The sequence below is a fragment of the Petromyzon marinus genome, unplaced genomic scaffold, assembly GCF_048934315.1.
Source record: "Petromyzon marinus isolate PM22_M1 ecotype Great Lakes invasive population unplaced genomic scaffold, UKy_Petmar_22M1.pri1.0 PM_G_Scaffold_108, whole genome shotgun sequence".
Taxonomy (NCBI): Eukaryota; Metazoa; Chordata; class Hyperoartia; order Petromyzontiformes; family Petromyzontidae; genus Petromyzon; species Petromyzon marinus.
Genome location: NW_027422660.1, coordinates 120,968 through 133,510, shown reverse-complemented (window position 1 = coordinate 133,510; position 12,543 = coordinate 120,968).

Below are 12,543 nucleotides of genomic sequence, written 5' to 3'. Positions count from 1 at the left end.
TCCCACGTCCACCGCGCTCTTGAGCGTGACGTCCCCTCCGCATGGGTCACTGCCGATATCGTTCCAGTGGCAATCCTTATTTGGGCACAGTTACGCCCAGTGACTGGTGGCTCATTAACATAATGTGTCCGTTAAAGACGTCGCGAGTTTATTGCTACGGGTTCAGCGCCCACGCCCCCATCCCTCGACATATGGGCAGGCCTCATTAACATAATTTATTCAGTTAGAGAGCCGCTTGTGGGAGGGAAGTGACGTCATACTACTTCCTGCTGTCGCGAGGTAACAGGAAGCTGCCGTGTGCGCGCTTGCACTGAAATCCGAGGTGAGAAATTCTCATCGTTGTGGTGGTGGTCGTTGTGGTGGTGGTTGTTGTTGTTGTTTACCAAGGTAGAGCCTCTCTCTCTCGTAGGGATGTCAGTTGAGTAGCAGCGAGCATGGGAATCGATGTCCAGGTTGGAACTTTACAACGCGGGGCCTAGCCACCCGGGGCCTTGCCTCCTGCCCTCGCCTGATTTGCGTTCACTTTAATTATCTCGCTTAAGTTTAATTTGTCTTCACTCGGCTCGCCACTTTTAACTTTGTTTTATCGTAAATATTCACGCAGTTTTTATTTTCGTTCTTTTGTTAGCAGGCCAAGCCCGCTTGAGCTGCTATACCGCTCTTGTTATCAGAAGCGACCTGCCCACAACATCACAAGGTGAGGCTTTGTCAACGTGTGTGAATGTTTTTACTTAAAACTTTGGTGACTGCAGGAATTAATATTCTTGGTTCTTTCGGTAAAGTCACGTAGATAGAAAATTTAATGAAAATAACAAGAAAAATAAATAAATGTAAATAAAGCAAAAAAACTCACGTCGTTTTGATCGCAACACAAGTGGTCTTTATTTAATGTAATTGTATTATCAATTATTGTTATTTTCTATCTACGTAACTTTACTGAAAGAAACAAGAATACGTGTGTCAATGTCTATCGGCCTGGTATACTTCCTGTATACCAGGTGAGTTAGTTAACATCTCACCACGGAGAGAGACACGCAAACTCCAGTTTGCCTCGGCTATGTTCGTTGATCCTCAATTAATTACTTGGTGGAGTGAGGAAGCATTCATGCCAAGCAGATGAAGGTGGCCAGGCATGATTCTAGACATGCCACCGCCTGTTTACCCAGTGACAGTGTACAGTTTGTGTTTGCATTAACGTCTATTAACTCTGTTGAACACGGAGGTTATATCGTAACAATAGTTTATTTTTGTTTTCCTCTGGAACTCTTTATATGAATGGAAACAGGAAGTTAACACAGCACACACATTCAGCTGAAGTCGGAACTGTTCATCCCAGCATTCAAGGACATCTGAGCCTGGATTCACACCTCTAAGTTGCGATTGAACATTAATTTATGCATTTCTGCCTAACACAAATAGTATTGTTTTCAACACCCTTTGCTATGTCAGCTGAATTTAGCTCTCATAAATATTCCTTTTGTAGCCAGACATCCGAAATTGTGTGCTCGGGGTTTTGGGTGAACATTAATTTTGAAGAATCGAGGGCTTCCATGCATGTTTATGACCATTTGCCCTCTCATTGTGTGCCATAACAGCCCTGTGATGAATTTGGGAAACGTTTTTACTGCATCATGAATATATGAATAAGTATAGACGTATAAGTCACATGTGACTATATATGCATTCCTCTGTGCCTCGATACTGTCGTGTAGATGGTGTGGATATTATTTTTTTATGTCTGCAGCTGACCCTTCCTCTGACACTTCCTCTGCAGAATTGGTCTGATGGAGCAAAGGCGCTCGGCGCAGCTCGGTATGACGAGTCAACAATGCGACCGGTGTGCATACAGCACGGATCGTACTGGATATTTCACACGGCACAAGAGAACTCACACGGGAGAGAAACCCTTCAAGTGCACTGTGTGTGGGAAGGCATTTTCACAGTCATCTACTCTTAAAAAACACCAGAGAACACACACAGGAGAGAAACCCTTCAAGTGCACAATGTGCGGGAAGGCGTTTGCACAGTCATCACATCTTCAACTACACCAGAGAACACACACGGGAGAGAAACCCTTCAAGTGCAGTGTGTGTGTGAAGGTATTTCCACATTCATCAAATCTGCAAAGACACCAGAGTACACACACGGGAGAGAAACCCTTCAAGTGCATTTTGTGCGGGATGATGTTTGCACAGTCATCAAATCTTCAAGTACACCAGAGAACACATACAGGAGAGAAACCCTTCAGGTGCACTCTGTGTATGATGGCGTTTGCACAGTCATCACATCTTAAAGTACACCAGAGAACACACACAGGAGAGAAACCCTTCATGTGCAGTGTGTGTGGGAAGGCGTTTGCACGGTCATCTCCTCTTGTAACACACCAGAGAACACACACGGGAGAGAAACCCTTCATGTGCACTCTGCAAGAAGGTGTTTGCACATTCATAAAATCTTCAAGTACACCAGAGAACACAAGCATCAGAAGATCCGCAAGGAGTGGAGTCTGAAATCGGCTTGTGAAAGTCAAAGTGCCACCATGAGCCCATCCCTCATGAAACACGAACCGGAAGAAAATCCCAGCGTGGACACTTTTAAAGGTATCGAGGTGAAATATGAAGAGGTGATGGTGAAGAGGGAAGAGGTGATGGTGAAATGCGAAGAAGTGAAGGTGAAATGTGAAGATGAAGATTCAACTCCAAAATGGGACCTTCACATCGATGGAGGCAACGTGACGCAGGAAGGAGAATTCTGACTGTGAGGCAGAGCGAGGCAACTCCCAGCAGTTTGTGGAAGTGGAGGTGTGGGTGGACTTCCTCCGAGACAATCCAAAGTCAAGTGGAGACCCAGTAGATGTGTAAGCCAGAGACGATGTCGCTCCAATAGATGCACCTTTGTCACAGGCCTTTAATGACAAGAATGTGAAGTTGAACACTCAGCTCCTAGGTTCAACCTGCAGAGTAAGAGCGGCCAGTCTTTGTGGACCTGTGGGTTGGGTCAATCTCTCACCAGGAGCGAGAGCCAATAAGCTCCCAAGCATTCACGATGTTCTAATGATAATTGCTTTTACATGGTGCTTACTTAATCGCCTCAGCAACTAGGAGTTTTGTATCTCGTCTGAAACTCTCGAAGAGCATCCCCAAGTAGCAGCTGCCCCTGTGTGGCACAGGGTGGTGGCCCTGCACCGGCCTGCATGTGGACAAGAGCCTGTCAGTAGGGGGGGATGATTGATGCGTCATCTCAGTTGTGTAGTTTGTAGGCAATCTTGATTCGAAGCTTAACAGACCACGGCGTTTAGATCACAGCACAAGCAATCGTCATCAGGTGGGACAACCACAGCAAGAAGAAGACTCTGAAGTAGGCGCCTACTTCAGCAGTTTTGTCTTCTTGCTGCTGTGCTTGTCCCACCTGATGACGATTGCTTGTGTTGCCATCGAAGTGCCGTGATTTATTATTTGTAGCGTAATGGTTTGAATTTGCTACATTTTGACCCAGACGCCAGCATGCAATGGCCTACTCGTTTTGAATGACGCAACAATACTACGGTGTACATACACTGTTAAGCAGACGGTGCGTATTTGTTAAATAACTTGTTAATACGATGTAACGTGATGCAGTCAATTTCGCTGCAGTAATGCAATGTTCTTAATATGCCCGTCAATAATTTGGAATTAATACTGTGCGCGTGCATGGAACATTTTTTCTGTGACGGTCAAACATTGATTAAGTGATGTTAGGACAAAGTGTGTGTGTGTTTTGGAAGTAACCTGTACAGAGAACTCGGGTGAGACCCGTTGTTCTTGTGATACAGGTCAAAGGGTACTTTTGTGTTTCACGAAGCGTCTGCCTCTGGAGCAACTCGTCTTTGAAATAGGGAGCACGCTCGGATCATTCATCAGTTACAAGGCATACCACTTAAAAGTTACACGTATAGGAGGAGGTACATTCTCTACAACACGAATTGTAGTTTTGTCTTACGTGTTGACGTAGATTTTGTCTAACTGGGACTAGAAATGCACCTTGCTAATTCACGTCTGGATGTTCGTACCTATCGGTTGAAGCAAACCCCACTGCTGTTGTTGAGACGCTGTGCACCAATAATGGTCCAACACATTGACGGCCTTCAGGCCAGGAAAGTCACAACATTTGCAATGAAACATCTTTGAATTGTGTTGTGTTTTGAATTAGATGATTTTATTTCTTCATTAAAAGCTTGTATCAATTCACATGTGGAAGACTTAATTGAAAACGACATTTCGTTTGAATTTTCTCTCGTTAAGTAGATGGCCTTGCCGGGGGTTTGGTTTGATGCGGACTTTCACCTGTTTGGGATTGCGGGATCGAGATAAGGCGACATCGAGCTGCTGGCCGTGCGAGAAGACTGCCGTCTGCAGATCGATTCCAACGTAATCGAACGTCTGTCCCTGCGCCTCCGTCGTCCATACAGGGGGTGCGTAGGTTTGCAGCGCCCCCTGCATGAAAACAACGGAAAGTGCAGTGCTCATCACAGATAGATAAAGTTGTGCGCTTATATTTAAAATGTTATTCTTTTATAAGGTGATGTTGAAATCGAAAAGTGTTTGGCCAGGTCATGATTTCAATCAGATTGATTCATTTATTATGAACCACATCTGAGCTTTTGTGGTCCTGTTGAGCTAAAGTTAGAAAAAGTCCGTGACTATAACTTCGCTCAATATTGTAAACGTGTTTCTATTATTCAGTTATTGTTTAATACAAACTACTTCAGATAATGGGTTTCATGATGTACTTGAATGGCACGTTCGTTGTTCCGGTGTTTAATGGCTTGGACGTCATGGCAAATGGCTTCCATCGATGTGGAAGTCAATGGTGGATGATAATTTGACATTTCGGTGTTGATTTAGAGTAGATTGTTCAACTGTTGAATACCGGGTGGTGAAATGCTTTGCCGAGTACCTGAACTGTTTGACCAAGTGAATTCATGAAGAGTTCGATACGAGTTTAAGCGTCAATATTCTTGCAGAACAACAAAGGTCGGATATTTTAAAGATTCCTGATCGTACGTTTATTGCGACAATGTTCAAGGGGAACACGTGTGGAGGAGAGTTCCGGGTGAAGTCTCCCCTTACCTGGCAACCATGGTGGCTGTCCGCTGATCACTCTCACTCCGTCACAGCTACGAGCTGTAGGGATCAGGATTCTCCACGCTGGCGCTGTTTTAATTCACAGCACCAAGAGTGGAGAGCCTCATCCCTGTAGTGCCCTCCTGTTGTGCCGCAGCATTTACCGCGTAACGAGGCAACGTTTTCATGAGCAGTGCGTTCCACTACACACCCACACGAGCGAACCATGTGCAACAGTGTGCGTACATACAGACACGAACAAACACGCGGGTGCACATACACACACGAGCGCTTACTTGCATACACGGACGAGTGGAGATGCACGCACGAGTGTGGTCACCACCTGGCTAGCTACACTAGTCACGTGATAACTAGTATAGTAAACTATACACTACACTATACACTACTATAGACTACACTATACACTACACTATACTAAACTATACACTACACTATACACTATTATACACTACACTACACTATACACTACACTACTATACACTACACTATACACTACACTAAACACTATTATACACTACACTACACACTACACTATACACTACGCTAATATACACTACACTATACACTACTATACACTACACTACTATACACTACTATACACTACACTATACACTACACTATACACTACTATACACTACACTATATACTACACTATATACTACACTATACACTACTATACACTACACTATTATACACTACTATACACTACACTACTATACACTACACTATACACTACACTATACACTACTATACACTACACTATACACTACTATGCAATACACTATTATACACTACACTATACACTACTATACACTACACTATACACTACACTACTATACACTACACTACTACACTACACTATACACTACTACACACTAGTGCTGCACTAGTCCCCAAACTGCAAAGACAAAGGCTCCCCAATGTAGACTGACGCATCCACAGACCCACTCATGGACCCACGGACTCGCACAGAAACCCACGGACTCATCGACTCCCACTGGGCGTGCGCTGTTAGCGAGCACCGGTGAGGGTCGTGATGGAACAACACCAGGGGCTGGTGTGGACAGAACCACGGCTGGCCGCTCGTCTCTCACATTTTGATGTTAGCACCCCCACCCACCTCACCACCTCCTTAATTATGGCTGAGTCCACCTAAGTGACGCTCAGGACTGCTTCAGGTAAGGGGCCGACCTTAAATGACGTCACGTGATTTTAGAGGATTTTTGACCCCCCCCCCCCCCCAATCGTCACACGACGTCACAAAGTCAGACCCCTCCCCCTCAAATATGACGTCACAAAGCTCTGCCCCCCCCCCCCCAAAAAAAATAAAACATGCTTCAAATCTCTTTAAACTATTGTTGTCATTGTAGTGCGTTGTAAATGTGGCGCTGCACTCTGATGTTGTCGGTAGAAAACATTACAAAGTCTATTTAAGTAGAACGCGTTTATATTTATTTAAAGTTGCGTAATTTGATGTGACGTCACATTTCTCAACCCCCCCCCCCCTTGCCACACATCGTCACAAACGTCTGACCCCGCCCCCCCCCCCTCTAGGTGCGTGACGTCATTCACGGACGGCCCCTAATTGTCGCTGGTATTGGCCGTGAGCGAGAATGGCGCAGCGCCGCTAACCGCTACGCCGCGATGGTGCCCTTACCTGCATGAACGGAGACGCGGTCAGACGATGGGTGAGCCGTTGGTGCGGGCAGGACGAGTGATCTTGGGCGTACCTCCTGACGTGGAAAGCGAGGGAGGTCGGAGTGCGCGTGTGAAGAGAGACGGCAAGGGGCGGGAGGAGAGGGGGGCGATCGGACGGAGCGGAAGCAGGAGGACGAGGGCAGGAGAGACAGCGGAGCCTTGGAGGAGTCTAGGCGCGCTTGATGGTGAAAGTTGTCGTGGACGCACGCTGCAGAAGAGGAGAAAATCGTCACGCTCGGCGCCACACACAGCCAGACGTAGCTCACCTCATCCGTCTTGCTGACGATGTGTGGGACGACTAGACTCTGATTGTCTTGTAGCTCTGTGGAAAGAAGGAGAGGTGTCTTGGGTCAAACAAGGCCCTCTGCCACCGGTGTGGGCGGGGGGGGGGGTACCCTAGTGGAGGGCTGAGCGTGGGAGTGAGTCGAGGGGAGGATGAGTGGTGGTTGACATGAATTTGAATTCTTATACATGCTATGTATTGTAACATTTATTGTCTTATGGGTTTACATATGGTAGAACATATAGGCTATTAGACGAGGACCAATTCAGTGCTAACATCGTTAACACGGACCCAAATCGTCATCAGGGACCCACATCGTCAACAGTGACCCACAACATGAATATGTTCACGTTTTTATTTGTTGCGGTTGCACCCGAGTCAAGGGCCGCACGGCTCACAGGGCTCTACACCTAACACATGAAACTTAAATTAAACTGAAGACGACGTCTCGCCAGCATGCGTCTATCATCCACGCGTGGATTCTGTCACGCGACTTCCACGATTTCGCCTGAGAGTCTCCTGCTGCGTGCCCCCATAGGTCTTCTCCATCGGTCGCTGGGCTCGCGTAGACCATTCATCCGCGTGGTCCACGTGGTCAAAGAAGAAGTTGGTACCAGCCGAGGCAGCACAACGCCAGTAACACAGACTTATGTTAATGGTCGATAAGAGTGAAGTACAGTACGTCATAACCCACTCATGTCAAATGCTTGCCACAATTCGTCGCTATTGGTCACATAAAGAACTTGGAATTGCTAATGCTGTGCCACCTCAGGTTCTAAGGCAAAGTGAAATGTCTGCTCTGGGCCGGTCAAGGATTCCATTTCTGGGATGAAACTATCTCACATTCACAACACGTGATAAAGCATATAAGCAGTATGCACTGCTGTAACCTTAGCAGGTCCTACCACAGTATGCACTGCTGTAGTGAAAGCAGGTACCACCACGGTATGCACTGATGTAATTATAGTAGGTACCACTAGTTGGTATACCTACTGTAATCATAGCAGGTACCACCACAGCAGTATGCACTGCTGTAGTGAAAGTAGGTACCACTAGTCAGTATACCTGCTGTAATCTTAGCAAGTACCACCACAGTATGCCCTGATGTAATTATAGCAGGTACCACTAGTCAGTATGTACTGCTGTAATCATAGCAGGTACCACCACAGTCAGTATGTACTACTGTAATCATAGCAGGTACCACCACAGTATGCACTGCTGTTATCATAGCATAAAAATATATAACGATACTATTATAGAATGTTAACGAAACGAACATACATTTTTAACTAATTTAGGATAAACATTAAACTTAATGAGTATGGATAAATATACTGCATTAGCATACAGATTAAAATTAATTAGCATACCAAAATTAGCATAGGACAACCGTTGACCAATCGCTGCGCACCATCGCCGGAGACGCGCCCAGGTTTGCCCTTGTGCGTGTGAGTGTTTAGTTTTGTTTTAATTATTTTAATCATTAAAGTTCGCGAGTGTCAAGGTAAGCTACGTTGACTTTTTTTTAAAGCATTTTCTCAAGAGAACCGTTGTTGCTGCTGCTGCTGTTATTGTTGTGAAAGGCTCGGTACACCCTGAGGCCTTGCCTAGACTAGGACAGCCTTGATGTCACGTGGGTCCACACTCTTTGCGTCTTTCGGAAAAGTGACGGAGGTAGAAAATAAAATTTATTTATTATGTTATTAAATTTATATCTACGTTAAATTTAATTTGAAATTTTGATTAATTTAAAATGTATTTTATACCTACGTAATTTTTTTTATAAATGAATATTTTTTTTATAATTTAAATTCATTTTATTTTATACCTACGTTAAATTTAATTTAAATGTGTAATAAATTAAATTTTATTTCATACATATGTTAAATAAAATTGAATTTTTTTGTGAATCAAATTTATTTAAATTTATTTTATACCTACGTTTAATTTTTTTTTTATAAATTACATTTATTTCAATTTATTTTATTTTATACCTACGTTAAATATTTTTTTTATAAATTACATTTATTTAAATTACATTAATTTTATACCTACGTTAAATTATTATTTTTAGTAAATTTATTTAATTTAAATTTATCTAATACCTACGTTAAATTAAATGTTTTAATAATTTAAATTTATTTTATTTTAAATTTATTTTATTTCATACCTACACATGTACAGTCATTTTAACTGCTCTGACTGCTACAAGCTAAGTGCGGCCTGGAAGCGTATTATTAAGTAATACATTTTACAATTACAATTCCTTATAGAGGAACCCCATGCTAATGAACTGACTACGTATCTATATAATTAAAAGACCGCACACAGATGTCGCAAAAGTGGACCCCGTTGTCAATGATATAATTTGATGCACGTACAGCAGTTGCTGTATGTACATCATTAAAATTACACCGATTGCAATACGTCACCAAAGACGACACAATTTTAATTTGACCCCCGGGTCTGATCGCGTTAACTGTGCAGGTGGCGGGTCGAGAGGTGACTTGCACGTGTGTGCAGCTTGTTGAATATTGACGTGCGATGACTTGTGGAGAGGAAGAATGATGATGATGGCGATGCAAGTCTTGAAGTCTGACGCTGTTCTCCGAGTCGTGTAGCCTACCGCGTGCGACTTTGGGGATTGCGTAATGTCATTTTAGTTTCCTCTGTGGAACTGTGTGAACAGACACACACATTCACAACTTTTCCTTTGATATATGGAGATTAGTAATAAATTGTTAATTTAACTACTTTCATGTTGATGGATTGGAAATAGGAATAGCACTGGCTCACCACGGGGCTTATCGCGTGGTATCTGGGCACTATAATTTGACCCCACAGTTTGTGAGTACAGTTTGTGAGTACAATTCCTCGCAAGTTGCGTCCACAGAGACAGACAGACTGACAATGACGTTTCTAGGTAAGAGTAAGAAATTAATCTACGTGTCGAGGAGAGACGAGAGAGCCAAGAGGTCACCTTGGGAGACGGGGCGGCGCGTCAACCTTAGTCACGTGACGGAAGCAGTGTGGGCGTGCCGTGCGTGTGTGTGTACTATGTGTGTGTACTTTGTGTGTGTACTTTGTGTGTGTACTGTGCGTGTACTGTGTGTGTACTGTGCGTGTGTACTGTGAGTTTGTGTGTACTGTGTGTGTGTACCGTGCGTGTGTACTGTGTGTGTGTGTACTGTGCGTGTGTGTGTGTACTGTGAGTTTGTGTGTACCGTGTGTGTGTACTGTGCATGTGTGCACCGTGTGTGTGTACTGTGTGTCTGTGTGTACCGTGCGTGTGTACTGTGCGTGTGTGTGTGTACTGTGCGTGTGTGTGTGTACTGTGCGTGTGTGTACTGTGTGTACACTGTGTGTACTGTGTGTGTACCATGTGTGTGTACTGTGCGTGTGTGTGTAACGTGTGTGGCGGTAGTCTAGCGGTTAGTACGCTGCTTACGAACATAACGACTCGAGTTTGATTCCCGCTCACAGCCAACACCCAGTGACGATTATTTGAACCGGTTCTGGGCCTCCCCTAGGTCGACTCAGCCTCAAATGAGTACCCGGTGTGGTGTACAAACATCGCCACTTTGGGAGACAAAGGCGGTCGGGCACGGTGCTGGCCACCCACCCCGTCGTGTACCGTTCCGGCCTTCATAGGTGGCGCTGCTACTTGCTAACAGCACTTGCCCCAACAGTCTGTTAAGGCTACACGGGGGTTCTTTGTCTTTGTATCACCACCCAGGAGTCACGGAGCTTTTGAGGCTCCGAGCCACGTGGGGATCCACAACAGCGTGAGGCGGTGCCACTCACAGGTGAGACTCGGGGATATGTGATTTCTAATCGATAGCCATCCGTCGGTTAACCCATCGCAACTGCTGAGTCTGTCACGCGACTTCCTCCTTCCAGCGAGCCTTTGACGCTTCACGTGGCCTCAAAGTATACCTGGCCTGGCACGGGCGCCACGGCGATGTCACTGCCACTTACTGGCGAACGGCGGTCGTTGATGTCGGTGTTGACGGCGGCCATTGTCGTGGTACAGGTGCGCGTGGTGCATCGCTACCCCCGGCAAGACGCTGCGGGAGGGGCCAGGAGGAAGAGCGCAATCGGAGTACCACGATGGAGAGAGAGGGGAGAGGCGGGGATGGGGCAGGACAGAGAGGACCAGGGGGTGGGGGGGATCGACCAGGGGGAGATAGATGGGGTGAGATGAGAGAGCTCGTGAGGCAGAGGGCACAGAGGGAGATGGCCAGAATTGAGAGGGGCAGAGGAGAGGGTGGAGAGAGGCCATGGAGAGTGGGGGAGAATGTGGAGCGGGGGCGGGCGGGAAGAGAGCGTGAGATGCGGGTGAGGGAGGGGGCAGGAGGAGGTGGACGGTTGGAAGAAGGGGTCATGGGGCTAGAGGAGGAGCAGTGGGCTCGGAGAGAGCTTGCTCGATGGAGGGGAGGGAGAGACGTGCGCGGGGAACGGGAGGATGGGGTCAGGGCTTTGGGAGCGAGGGAGAACGTGGACCGGGGGGGACAAGAGAGGGAGATGCGGGCGAGGGAGGGCGAGAGGGGTGGACGGGGGGGAGAGAGGCGGGGGGAGAGGGACCCGGTCAGGCAGAGGGGAGTGGGAGAAGTGGTTCAGGTGGCAGAGCGGCATGTGTGGGACATGGAGGGGGCCAGATTGAGGGCAATTAGAGAGGTAGATAATAGAGTGGAGAGGATGTTAGTAAACAGGTCTCGATTGGAGAGAGAGGCGGCCAGATTGACGGCAGAGGCAGAGGTGCGTAGGCCAATGGACAGGGAAAGAGCGGAGGTGGACATTGTCAGAGGGGCCGGTGGCCCGGGTGGAGAGCAGCAGATAAGAGAGAGAGCGGGAGAGATGCTAAGGTGGGAGAGAGAGGGAGCACGAAGGAGAGATAACAGAGGGGTAGATCGGGGAGCAGAGAGGGAAAGAGCGGAGGCAGACATTGTCAGAAGGGCCGGTGGTCAGGGTAGAGAGCAGCAGATAAGAGAGAGAGCGGGAGAGATGCTAAGGTGGGAGAGAGAGGGGCTTGGAAGGAGGGGTCGGAGAGAGGTAGATAGAAGAAATGAGAGAGAGGTGGCACACAGGGGCATGGAGGGGGCTGGAAGGATCAGAGGTGGCAGAGAGGTAGAAGTGTCGATCGAGAGGGTTAGGCAATACTTGGACAGAGCGTGGAGAGTCGTGGAGGCCGAGAGGGGTCGAGACCGGGGGGCGGGGGGGGAGGTGGTCGCGAGAGACAGAGGAGTCGCGGAGAGAGATAGACGGCAAAGGGAGAGGGGGGAGGGGGGGATGAGAGAAGGGGGAGAGGGAGGAGGGAGGGGACAGTTAATGCACATGATGCGGCATATCGCGAGAGAGAACCGCTTGGTGGGAGTGGTAGATAGGGTGCTGGGTATTGTTAACAGGGGGCGAAGGTGGGTGGACAGAGAGGGAGGGAGA